Genomic DNA, 11150 nt, shown 5'->3' with positions numbered 1-11150 from the left:
GTTTAACTTTACAGCCTTATTCTGAATGTATTCAATTTTTTTATTTTCTCATCAATCTACACACAATAACCCATAATAACAAACCAAAAACAGTTTTTTAGACATTTTTGAAAATGTATATAAAAAATAAATAACTTCTCACAGTTGCATAAGTATTCAGACATTTACTCAGTACTTTGTTGAAGCACCTTTGCAGCGATTACAGCCTCATGTCTTCTTGGTATGACGCTACAAGCTTGGCACACCTGTATTTGGGAGTTTCTCCCATTTTTCTCTGCAGATCCTCTCAAGCTCTGTCAGGTTGGATGAGGAGCGTCACTGCACAGCTATTTTCAGGTCTCTCCAGAGATGTTAGATCAGGTTCAAGTCCGGGCTCTGGTGGGCCCTCAAGGACATTCAGAAACTTGTCCCGAAGCCACTCCTGTGTTGTTTTGACTGTGTGCTTAGGGTCGTTGTCCTGTTGGAAGGTGAACCTTCACCCCAGTCTGAGGTCCTGAGCGTTCTGGAGCAGGTTTTCATCAAGGATCTCTATGTACTTTGTTCTGTTCGTCTTTTCTTCGATACTGACTAGTCTCCCAGTCCCTGCCACTGAAAACCATCCGCCACAGCATGATGGTGCCAGGTTTCCTCCAGACGTGACGCTTGGCATTCAGGCCAAAGAGTTCAATCTTGGTTTCATCAGACCAGAGAATCTTGTTTCTCATGGTCTGAGAGTCCTTTAAGTGCCTTTGCGAAAAAAAAAAAAAAAAAACGTTTCGCTTTGTCATTATGCGGTATTGTGTGTAGACTGAGAAAAACCATTTATGTAATCCATTTTAGAATAAGGCTGTAACGTAACAAAATGTGGAAAAAGGGTAGGGGGTCTGAATACTTTCCGAATGCACTCTACAAGGGACTAGCGTGCCATTTCAGACACAGCCTAGTTTCTCTGGGGTGACCACCTTGACCCTAAATATCCTCCACCAGACTGTCACCAGTCAGTGTGTTTTAATCTCTGGGGTGACCACCTGACCCTAAATATCCCTCCATCCAGACTGTCACCAGTCAGTGGTTTTAATCTCTGGGTGACCACCTTGACCCTAAATATCCCTCCATCCAGACTGTCACCAGTCAGTGTGTTTTAATCTCTGGGGTGACCACCTTGACCCTAATATCCCTCCATCCACGCTGTCACCAGTCAGTGTGTTTTAATCTCTGGGGTGACCACCTTGACCCTAAATATCCCTCCAGCCAGACTGTCACCAGTCAGTGTGTTTTAATCTCTGGGTGACCCTAAATATCCCTCCATCCAGACTGTCACCAGTCAGTGTGTTTTAATTCTGGGGTGACCACCTTGACCCTAAATATCCCTCCACCAGACTGTCACCGTCAGTGTGTTTTAATCTCTGGGTGACCACCTTGACCCTAAATTCCCTCCATCAGACTGAATGGCACCTTTCTCAGTTGTCAGTCTGTTCACTCTGTGGGCTGTAGCTACTAGCTAGAGAGACAATATCTCACCTGTAGAAGCAACCTACAACACACACTCCCTGCTATGAACCTCATTATAAACTCCCTGAATGCTGATTGGCTGACAGCCGTGGTATAATATCAGACCTGTATACCACGGGTATGACAAAACATTTTTATTTACTGCTCTAAGTACATTAGTAACCAGTTTATAATAGCAATAAGACACCTCGGGGGTTTGTGGTATATGGCCAATATACCACGGCTAAGAGCTGTGTCCAGGCACTCCGCGGTGTGTCGTGCTTAAGAAAACCCTTAGCCGTGGTATATTGGCCAAATACTACAAACCCCCGAGGTGCCTTACTGCTTAATTCATCTACCTCCCAGTCCATGCTGTCCTCAGATAAGCTCTGGACAGAAGTAGTGCACTGAAGTAATGCCATTTTGGACACATCCTAGAGTTTAGCACTAAATGTTAATCTCCCTCCATCCAGACAGTTTCACTCCATCTACCTAGAGAGTATCCTTCTGTTATAGTAGTAACACACGCAGACTCCTACAGAGAGTATCCCTTCCGTATAGTAGTAACAACGCAACTCCTACCTAGAGAGTATCCCTTCTTGTTATAGTATAACAACACACAGACTCCTACCTAGAGAGTATCCCTTCCTGATAGTAGTAACAACACGCTGACTCCTACCTAGAGAGTATCCCTTCCTGTTATAGTAGTAACAAACACACAGACTCCTACCTAGAGAGTATCCTTCTTGTTATAGGTAGTAACAACACAACAGACTCCTACCTAGAGAGTATCCCTTCTGTTATAGTAGTAACAACACACAGACTCCTACCTAGAGAGTATCCCTTCTTGTTATAGTAGTAACAACACACAGACTCCTACTAGAGAGTATCCCTTCTTGTTATAGGTAGTAACACACACAGACTCCTACCTAGAGTATCCCTTCTTGTTATAGTAGTAACAACACAGACTCCTACCTAGAGAGTATCCCTTCTTGTTATAGTAGTAACAACACACAGACTCCTACTAGAGAGTATCCCTTCTTGTTATAGTAGTAACAACACACAGACTCCTACCTAGAGAGTATCCCTTCTTGTTATAGTAGTAACAAACACACAGACTCCTACCTAGAGAGTATCCCTTCTTGTATAGTAGTAACAACACGCAGACTCCTACCTAGAGAGTATCCCTTTCCAACACGCTCTGACTCCCACACACACAATCCCTGCTGACTATAAACATAATGAATCAATCTCACAGCCCTGCCTGCCTACCTGGCTGTCAGGACAGAGGTGTGTGTGTGTTTTAACGTGCTGTTTATTCTAGTTGACAGGAGCTCCGTGGAACTGCAGTGGCTGCTCAACATGGTCCAGAATGACCCGGCTCACTACGTCAGGTAGGTGTGTGTGTGTGTGTGTGTGTGTGTGTGTGTGTGTGTGTGGTGTGTGTGTGTGGTGTGTGTGTGTGTGTGTGGTGTGTGTGTGTGTGTGTGTGTGTGTGTGTGTGTGTTCAGGTTGTCTGTTGGTTGGCTGCCTCATACATAAAGGTGTATTTATCTGGCGTTCAGGATATGGGACATTTTGTCTTAAAGCAGCAAGACAGCGGGGTGGTTGTTTAGTGCTGTGTAAAACAAGGACTGTTACAGTGAATTTATCAAACCGATTAACTCATTTAGACCTGTAGTCTGAGGAAATGTATTGATGAATACTTACTGCTCAGCACTTTGAGTCTAAATCTATTCATCCTGATTGTTTCCCTTGTTAGTGGAATTTTGCCAGGAAAGGTTATGTGATGGTTTATCCCAGGAAAGTGTGTTATGTGATGGTTTGTCCCAGGAAAGGTGTTATGTGATGGTTTGTCCCAGGAAAGGTGTATTGGATGGTTTGTCAGGGAAAGGTGTTATGTATGTTTGTCCAGGAAAGGTGTTATGTGATGGTTTGTCCCAGGAAAGGTTTTATGTGATGGTTTGTCCCAGGAAAGATGTTATGTGATGGTTTGTCCCAGGAAATGTGTTATGTGATGGTCTGTCCCAGGAAAAGTGTTATGTGATGGTTTTGTCCCAGGAAAGGTGTTATGTGATGTTTGTCCCAGAAAGGTGTTATGTGATGGTTGTCCCAGGAAATGTGTATGTATCGTCTGTACCAGGAAAGGTGTTATGGATGGTCTGTCCCAGGAAGGGTGTTATGTGATGGTTTGTCCCAGAAAGGTTATGTGATGGTTTGTCCCAGGAAAGGTGTTATGTGATGATGGTCTGTCCAGGAAAGGCGTTATGTGATGGTTCTTCCCAGGAAAGGTGTTATGTGATGGTTTGTCCCAGGAAAGGTGTTATGTGATGGTTCTGTCCCAGAAAGGTGTTATGTGATGGTTTGTCCCAGGAAAGGTGTTATGTGATGGTTTGTCCCAGGAAAGGTGTTATGTGATGGTTGTCCCAGGAAAGGTGTTTATGTGATGGTCTGTCCAGGAAAGTGTTATGTGATGGTCTGTCAGGAAACGTGTTATGTGATGGTCGTGTGGCTGTGAAGTAAACAGGATGTTAACCTCTACTTTCTCTCTGTTCATTCAGACATAAAGATTTAAGCATGCTGGGTAAAAAACCCTCCCTTCACCAAAGCAGCCGATCTCCGCTCTGCAACGAGGCTCTGGTCGACCAGCTGTGGAAACCTCATGAACTCAGGTGAGACCTTAGTGCATCTTAAATGGCACCCTATTCCCTATGTAGTGCACTACGTTTGACCAGAGTCCACATAAAGCTTCCACGTAGGGCTCTGACCAAAAGTAGTGTACTATGTAGCAAAGTAGGGTGTCATTTCAGATCAGACATAACTAATCAAACCTGATGAGACGCAGTACAGACAGAGACCACCGGCCTGGCTAGTCAAAACCCCCACCTTTCAAACCTCCACCTGGGGCTGGGTGGACATCACTCAGGCCTGGCTAGTCAAACCCCCACCTGGGGCTGGTGTGATATCCACTCAGGCCTGGCTAGTCAAACCCCCACCGTGGGCTGGTGTGATATCCACTCAGGCCTGGCTAGTCAAACCCCACTTGGGGCTGGTGTGATATCCACTCAGGCCTGGCTAGTCAAACCCCCACCTGGGGCTGGTTGTGATATCCACTCAGGCCTGGCTAGTCAAACCCCCCTGGAATGATATCCAGCCAGAGACGGAGTTACTGCCGGAGACGGAGTTACTGCCCACAAATCAAATCTGTATGTGTAATTATCTAACCTCAACAGTTATTAATCAATGTTTGTGATGGTAAGAGTTGCACAACCGTCTAATTTGGGGTGGCAGGTAGTCTAGTGGTTAGAGTGGTAGGGAAGGCAGGTAGTCCTAGTGGTTAGAGTGTAGGGACGGCAGTAGGCTAGTGGTTAGAGTGTAGGGACGGCAGGTAGTCTAGTGGTTAGAGTGTAGGGGCGGCAGGTAACCTAGTGGTTAGAGTGTAGGGGCGGCAGGTAACCTAGTGGTTAGAGTGTAAGGGACGGCAGGTAGCCTAGTGGTTAGAGTGTAGGGGGGCAGGTAACCTAGTGGTTAGAGTGTAGGGGCGGCAGTAGCCTAGTGGTTAGAGTGTAGGGACGGCAGGTAGCCTAGTGGTTAGAGTGTAGGGGCGGCAGGTAACCTAGTGGTTAGAGTGTAGGGGCGGCAGGTAACCTAGTGGTTAGAGTGTAGGGACGGAAGGTAGCCTAGTGGTTAGAGTGTAGGGACGGAAGGTAGCCTAGTGGTTGAGTGTAGGGGCGGCAGGTAGCCTAGTGGTTAGAGTGTAGGGGCGGCAGGTAGCCTAGTGGTTAGAGTGTAGGGGCAGGCAGGTAGACTAGTGGTTAGAGTGTAGGGGGGCAGGTAGCCCTAGTGGTTAGAGTGTAGGGGCAGGCAGGTAGACTAGTGGTTAGAGTGTAGGGGCGGCAGGTAGCCTAGTGGTTAGAGTGTAGGGGCAGGCAGGTAGACTAGTGGTTAGAGTGTAGGGGCGGCAGTAGACTAGTGGTTAGAGTGTAGGGGCAGCAGGTAGCCTAGTGGTTAGAGTGTAGGGACGGCAGGTAGCTAGTGGTTAGAGTGTAGGGGCGGCAGGTAGCCTAGTGGTTAGAGTGTAGGGGCGGCAGGTAACCTAGTGGTTAGAGTGTAGGGGCGGCAGGTAACCTAGTGGTTAGAGTGTAGGGACGGCAGGTAGCCTAGTGGTTAGAGTGTAGGGACGGCAGGTAGCCTAGTGGTTAGAGTGTAGGGGCGGCAGGTAGCCTAGTGGTTAGAGTGTAGGGCCGGCAGGTAGCCTAGTGGTTAGAGTGTAGGGGCAGGCAGGTAGACTAGTGGTTAGAGTGTAGGGGCGGCAGGTAGCCTAGTGGTTAGAGTGTAGGGGCAGGCAGGTAGACCTAGTGGTTAGAGTGTAGGGACGGCAGGTAGCCTAGTGGTTAGAGTGTAGGGACGGCAGGTAACTCTAGTGGTTAGAGTGTAGGGCGGCAGGTAACTAGTGGTTAGAGTGTAGGGCAGCAGGTAGCCTAGTGGTTAGAGTGTAGGGACGGCAGGTAGCCTAGTGGTTAGAGTGTAGGGCGGCAGGTAGCCTAGTGGTTAGAGTGTAGGGGCGGCAGGTAGCCTAGTGGTTAGAGTGTAGGGACGGCAGGTAGCCTAGTGGTTAGAGTGTAGGGACGGCAGGTAGCCTAGTGGTTAGAGTGTAGGGCGGCAGGTAGCTAGTGGTTAGAGTGTAGGGACGGCAGGTAGTCTAGTGGTTAGAGTGTAGGGCGGCAGGTAGCCTAGTGGTTAGAGTGTAGGGGCAGGCAGGTAGACTAGTGTTAGAGTGTAGGGGCGGCAGGTAGCCTAGTGGTTAGAGTGTAGGGACGGCAGGTAACCTAGTGGTTAGAGTGTAGGGACGGCAGGTAGCCTAGTGGTTAGAGTGTAGGGCGGCAGGTACCTAGTGGTTAGAGTGTAGGGGCGGCAGGTAACCTAGTGGTTAGAGTGTAGGGACGGCAGGTAGCCTAGTGGTTAGAGTGTAGGGACGGCAGGTAGCCTAGTGGTTAGAGTGTAGGGCGGCAGGTACCTAGTGGTTAGAGTGTAGGGGCGGCAGGTAGCCTAGTGGTTAGAGTGTAGGGACGGCAGGTAGCCTAGTGGTTAGAGTGTAGGGGCGGCAGGTAACCTAGTGGTTAGAGTGTAGGGGCGGCAGGTAACCTAGTGGTTAGAGTGTAGGGACGGCAGGTAACCTAGTGGTTAGAGTGTAGGGACGGCAGGTAGCCTAGTGGTTAGAGTGTAGGGGCGGCAGGTAACCTAGTGGTTAGAGTGTGGGGCGGCAGGTAGCTCTAGTGGTTAGAGTGTGGGGCGGCAGGTAAGCCTAGTGGTTAGAGTGTAGGGGCGGCAGGTAACCTAGTGGTTAGAATGGAGGGACGGCAGGTAGACAGTGGTTAGAGTGTAGGGCGGCAGGTAGCCTAGTGGTTAGAGTGTAGGGACGGCAGGTAACCTAGTGGTTAGAGTGGAAGGGACGGCAGGTAACCTAGTGGTTAGAGTGTAGGGACGGCAGGTAACCTAGTGGTTAGAGTGTAGGGACGGCAGTAACCTAGTGGTTAGAGTTTAGGGACGGCAGGTAACCTAGTGGTTAGAGTGTGGAGGGACGGCAGGTAACCATGTGGTTAGAGTGTAGGGACGGCAGGAACTAGTTGGTTAGAGTGTAGGGGCGGCAGGTAAAGACTAAGTGGTTAGAGTTTGTAGGGACGGCAGTAGCCTAGTGGTTAGAGTGTAGGGACGGCAGGTAACCTAGTGGTTAGAGTGTAGGGACGGCAGGTAACCTAGTGGTTAGAGTGTAGGGACGGCAGGTAACCTAGTGGTTAGAGCGTTGGGCCAGTAATCGAAAGGTTCTAGATCGAATCCCCGAGCTGACAAGGTAAAAATCTGTCGTTCTCCCCCTGAACAAGGCAGTTAACCCCCAGTAGGCCGTCATTGTAAATAAMAATTTGTTCTTAACTGACTTGCCTAGTTAAATAAAWAAAAWWMATGTTTGCACTTTAACCTCATAGTCTCGTAGTCATTGTATCATTTCAAATCCAAAGTGCTGGAATACAGAGCTAAAACCAGAATATGTSTCACTGTGCCAATACTTTTGGACGTCCCTGTATTACATTATGTTTATGGTCCTAACTTCAACTGTCTGTCTGACCCATTATTCCACTACAATAACAAACTATGAGCAAATGTTCAGCGTGACTTTACATGGACATCCCCCAGCAGGCTTATATAAACCTTGTTTCAAAAGGTGCCAAACGTTGTGAAATGTCTTTTCAAAGACAGAGACGTTTTCTCTTAACAGTCTTAAAACATCTGTTTCTCTCCCAGGGAAGAGAAGGATCACGTTGTATCATGTTTCTAGGGTTTGTCCATGTCCTGAGGGATATAGGGACCTGCAGGGACGGGCCTCAATAGGGGTGTGTCCCAAATGGCGTCCAATCTTCAAATATACAGTGTGCTACTTGTGACCAGGCCTCTGTGTAGTGCACTATATAGGGAATGGGGTGTATTTTGGGATGTAGACCATGTCTTGAGGAGTTTGGGGGGGGGGGGGCTCCTGGCACGGGCTACAGTTACAATGAGGTCCAACACAGGTGAGAGCGCCTCAGAGAACACTAGGGGGCCTGGAAACGCAGTGTTGCCTGAGACAGACAGACAGACAGACAGACAGACAATGAACTTATTATGTGTTGTTGCATCAAACCAGTTTGAGCGGTAAACTGCCCTCTTCCCAACAGAAATCAGTTATTTGAAAGACTTGGCACCTTTTTTGAAACGAGGTGGATATTTTACTGGACTGGCTGCTGGGGGGGGGGGGGGGGTTGTAGATGTGATCTGAGGAGGCGGAACACTTGGTTCTGTTTTTTTATTGTCGCGTACTATTTCATATGTTTTGAATGTACTTCTGTGGTTTGTTGTGACTGTTGGCAGGGGAACGCCGTTCTCGTTGCCAACCCCGTTTATGACTCGCAGTCATAAACTGTTCATAATCTGCCGTTTGTGTTATTATTCCCAGCACCATAACGTAAGTGATTACATTCACACCACTGTGTTATCACCTGGCTTGGAAAACAACTGACGAGGTCTTGCAAGGATCTGTTATGTTCAATTTAAAACCAGTTAATCTCTATTTGATCAGATGTTATGTACATGATAACACGAACTATGACTGGAAACTGAATAAGCTACTGTAGTTTTTATGCACAATGTGCATTTCTAGTTTTCTCAAAGCTTTTCTAAGACAAAGTAGACCCTATTCCTAAACCGCTTCCTGTGTTTTTATGGATTTAACTTGACACGGTATCAGTGATTCCATTCATACCAATGGATTTAACTTGACACGGTATCAGGGATTCCATTCATACCAATGGATTTAAACTTGACACGGTATCAGGGATTCCATTCATACCAATGGATTTAACTTGACACGGTATCAGTGATTCCATTCATACCAATGGATTTAACTTGACACCGGTATCAGTGATTCCATTCATACCAATGGATTTAACTTGACACGGTATCAGGGATTCCATTCATACCAATGGATTTAACTTGACACGGTGTCAGTGATTCCATTCATACCAATGGATTTAACTTGACACGGTATCAGTGATTCCATTCATACCAATGGATTTAACTTGACACGGTATCAGTGATTCCATTCATACCAATGGATTTAACTTGACCGTGTCAGTGATTCCATTCATACCAATGGATTTAACTTGACACGGTTATCAGTGATTCCATTCATACCAATGGTATTACTATCACTGGCTTGTTTAGAAAAACAATTGTTGAAACTTTACAATAATCTGAACATTACTTTTGTCCAGCTGTAAAGTTGAATGAAGCTGTAAAGTTAATGAAGCTGTAAAGTGAATGAAGCTGTATAAGTTGAATGAAGCTGTAAAGTGAATGAAGCTTAAAGTTGATAAGCTGAAAGTTGAAAGCTGTAAAGTTGAAGATGTAAACTTGAAGCTGTAAAGTTGAAGTTGTAAAGTTGAATGAAGCTGTAAAGTTGAATGAAGCTGTAAAGTTGAATGAAGCTGTAAAGTTGAAGCTGTAAAGTTGAATGTGTTCAGACCCTGTCATGTCACTGTCCCCCAGGTACGTCTCATGACTGGCGGTTGCGTGGTGACGCTGTGAATCTGTACTACACTCTGTTTTGTCTGACGCGTCCCTCCTGCCTGCCCCTGCCGAGCTGGGCCTGGTACTCAACCTCAAGGAGAAGAAGGCCGTCCTCAACCCCACTATCAAGCCTGAACAGGGACCAGACACCACAGAGATGACTGGCAACCACCATGGGCGTTCAATCCCTGTCATGGGCTTCACACTAGCGAGTGTACAAGAAAAAAAAAAAATACTAATGATTTAACCTTTTTAATATAATTAATATATTTTAGTGGGGACTTGGGCCTTATTGTGTCTTATTAAATCTTCACCTAAAATCTTTTCTGTCAACCTCATCTGAGTTTTGTTATAGCACTAATTTCCCTTTCTCCCCCCATCTCTTCACTCCCTCCCTCTCTCTCCCCCTCCCCTCTCTAGCTGGATGAGGGCCTGATCACCATGGAGACAGTGTCCAGCGTGTCTATGTCCAGTGGCGTGGCCCGCCCCCTCAGGGTCTGAAGAGGAAGTTGGACAGTGTAGTTGGCCCGCTGGCTCGTCCCACCGGAGCCAGGCCAGGTACTGCAGGAAGAGGACAGCAGTAAAAAGTTCAAGATCAGAGTAAGGATCTCGAGCGCCGTGGGGAGGCGCTTTTACTTGTCTGGCTTTCACTACAGGCTTTTACCCATAGTGTGTGTGTCTGCGTGTGCGTGTCCATGTGTGTTGGTGTGTGTGCGAGTGTGTGTGTTGCGTGTCCATGTGTTAGTGTGTGTGTGACCATTTCAGGCTCCTCTGAGGACTGAAGAGAGCCACTGTGGACTCTGTGTCTGGATTAATCTTCTTTTAAACTGATACAGTCCAACTGGGCGCGGTCGACAGTCGGAACTGCGCTGGTCGACAGTCGAACTGGGCGCGTCACAGTCCGGAACTGGGCGCAGTCAACACGGAAGCTGGGCGAGTCACAGCGGAACTGGGCGCAGTCAACATCGGAACTGGGCGCAGTCAAACAGTCGGAACTGGGCGCAGTCAACAGTCGGAACTGGGCGCAGTCAACAGTCGGAACTGGGCGCAGTCAACAGTCGGAACTGGCGCAGTCAACAGTCGGAACTGGGCGCAGTCAACAGTCGGAACTGGGCGCAGTCAACAGTCGGAACTGGGCGCAGTCAACAGTCGGAACTGGGTTGCAGTCAAACAGTCGAACTGGGTGCAGGTCAACAGTCGGAACTGGGCGCAGTCAACAGTCGGAACTGGGCGCAGTCAACAGTCGGAAACTGGGCGCAGTCAACAGTCGAACTGGGCCGCAGTCAACAGTCGGAACTGGCGCAGGTCAACAGTCGCGAACTGGGCGCATCAACAGTCGGAACTGGGCCGCAGTCAACAGTCGGAACTGGGCCGCAGTCAACAGTCGGAACTGGGCCGCCAGTCAACAGCTGAACTGGGCCGCAGTCAACAGTCGGAAACTGGGCCGCAGTCAAACAGTCGGAACTGGGCCGCAGTCAACAGTCGGAACTGGGCCGCAGTCAACAGTCGAACTGGGCCGCAGTCAAACAGTCGCGAACTGTGGCCGCAGTCAACAGCGGAACTGGGCCGCAGTCAAACAG

At 48.0% G+C, this 11150-nt stretch overlaps 1 long non-coding RNA gene across 1 annotated transcript; it reads left to right on the top strand.

Annotated features, from left to right (window-relative positions):
• Positions 1–2224: 2224 nt before the first annotated feature.
• On the top strand, positions 2225–9794 carry LOC139025954 (uncharacterized). Its single transcript, XR_011477649.1, has 3 exons — positions 2225–2864; positions 4032–4142; positions 9550–9794. It is a non-coding gene; the product is annotated as an uncharacterized lncRNA (long non-coding RNA).
• Positions 9795–11150: the final 1356 nt, after the last annotated feature.

This window comes from Salvelinus sp. IW2-2015, unplaced genomic scaffold, assembly GCF_002910315.2.
Source record: "Salvelinus sp. IW2-2015 unplaced genomic scaffold, ASM291031v2 Un_scaffold3633, whole genome shotgun sequence".
Classification (NCBI taxonomy): Eukaryota; Metazoa; Chordata; class Actinopteri; order Salmoniformes; family Salmonidae; genus Salvelinus; species Salvelinus sp. IW2-2015.
The sequence above is the reverse complement of the archived record's forward strand: the minus strand, read 5'-3'. Positions and strand labels throughout refer to the sequence as shown.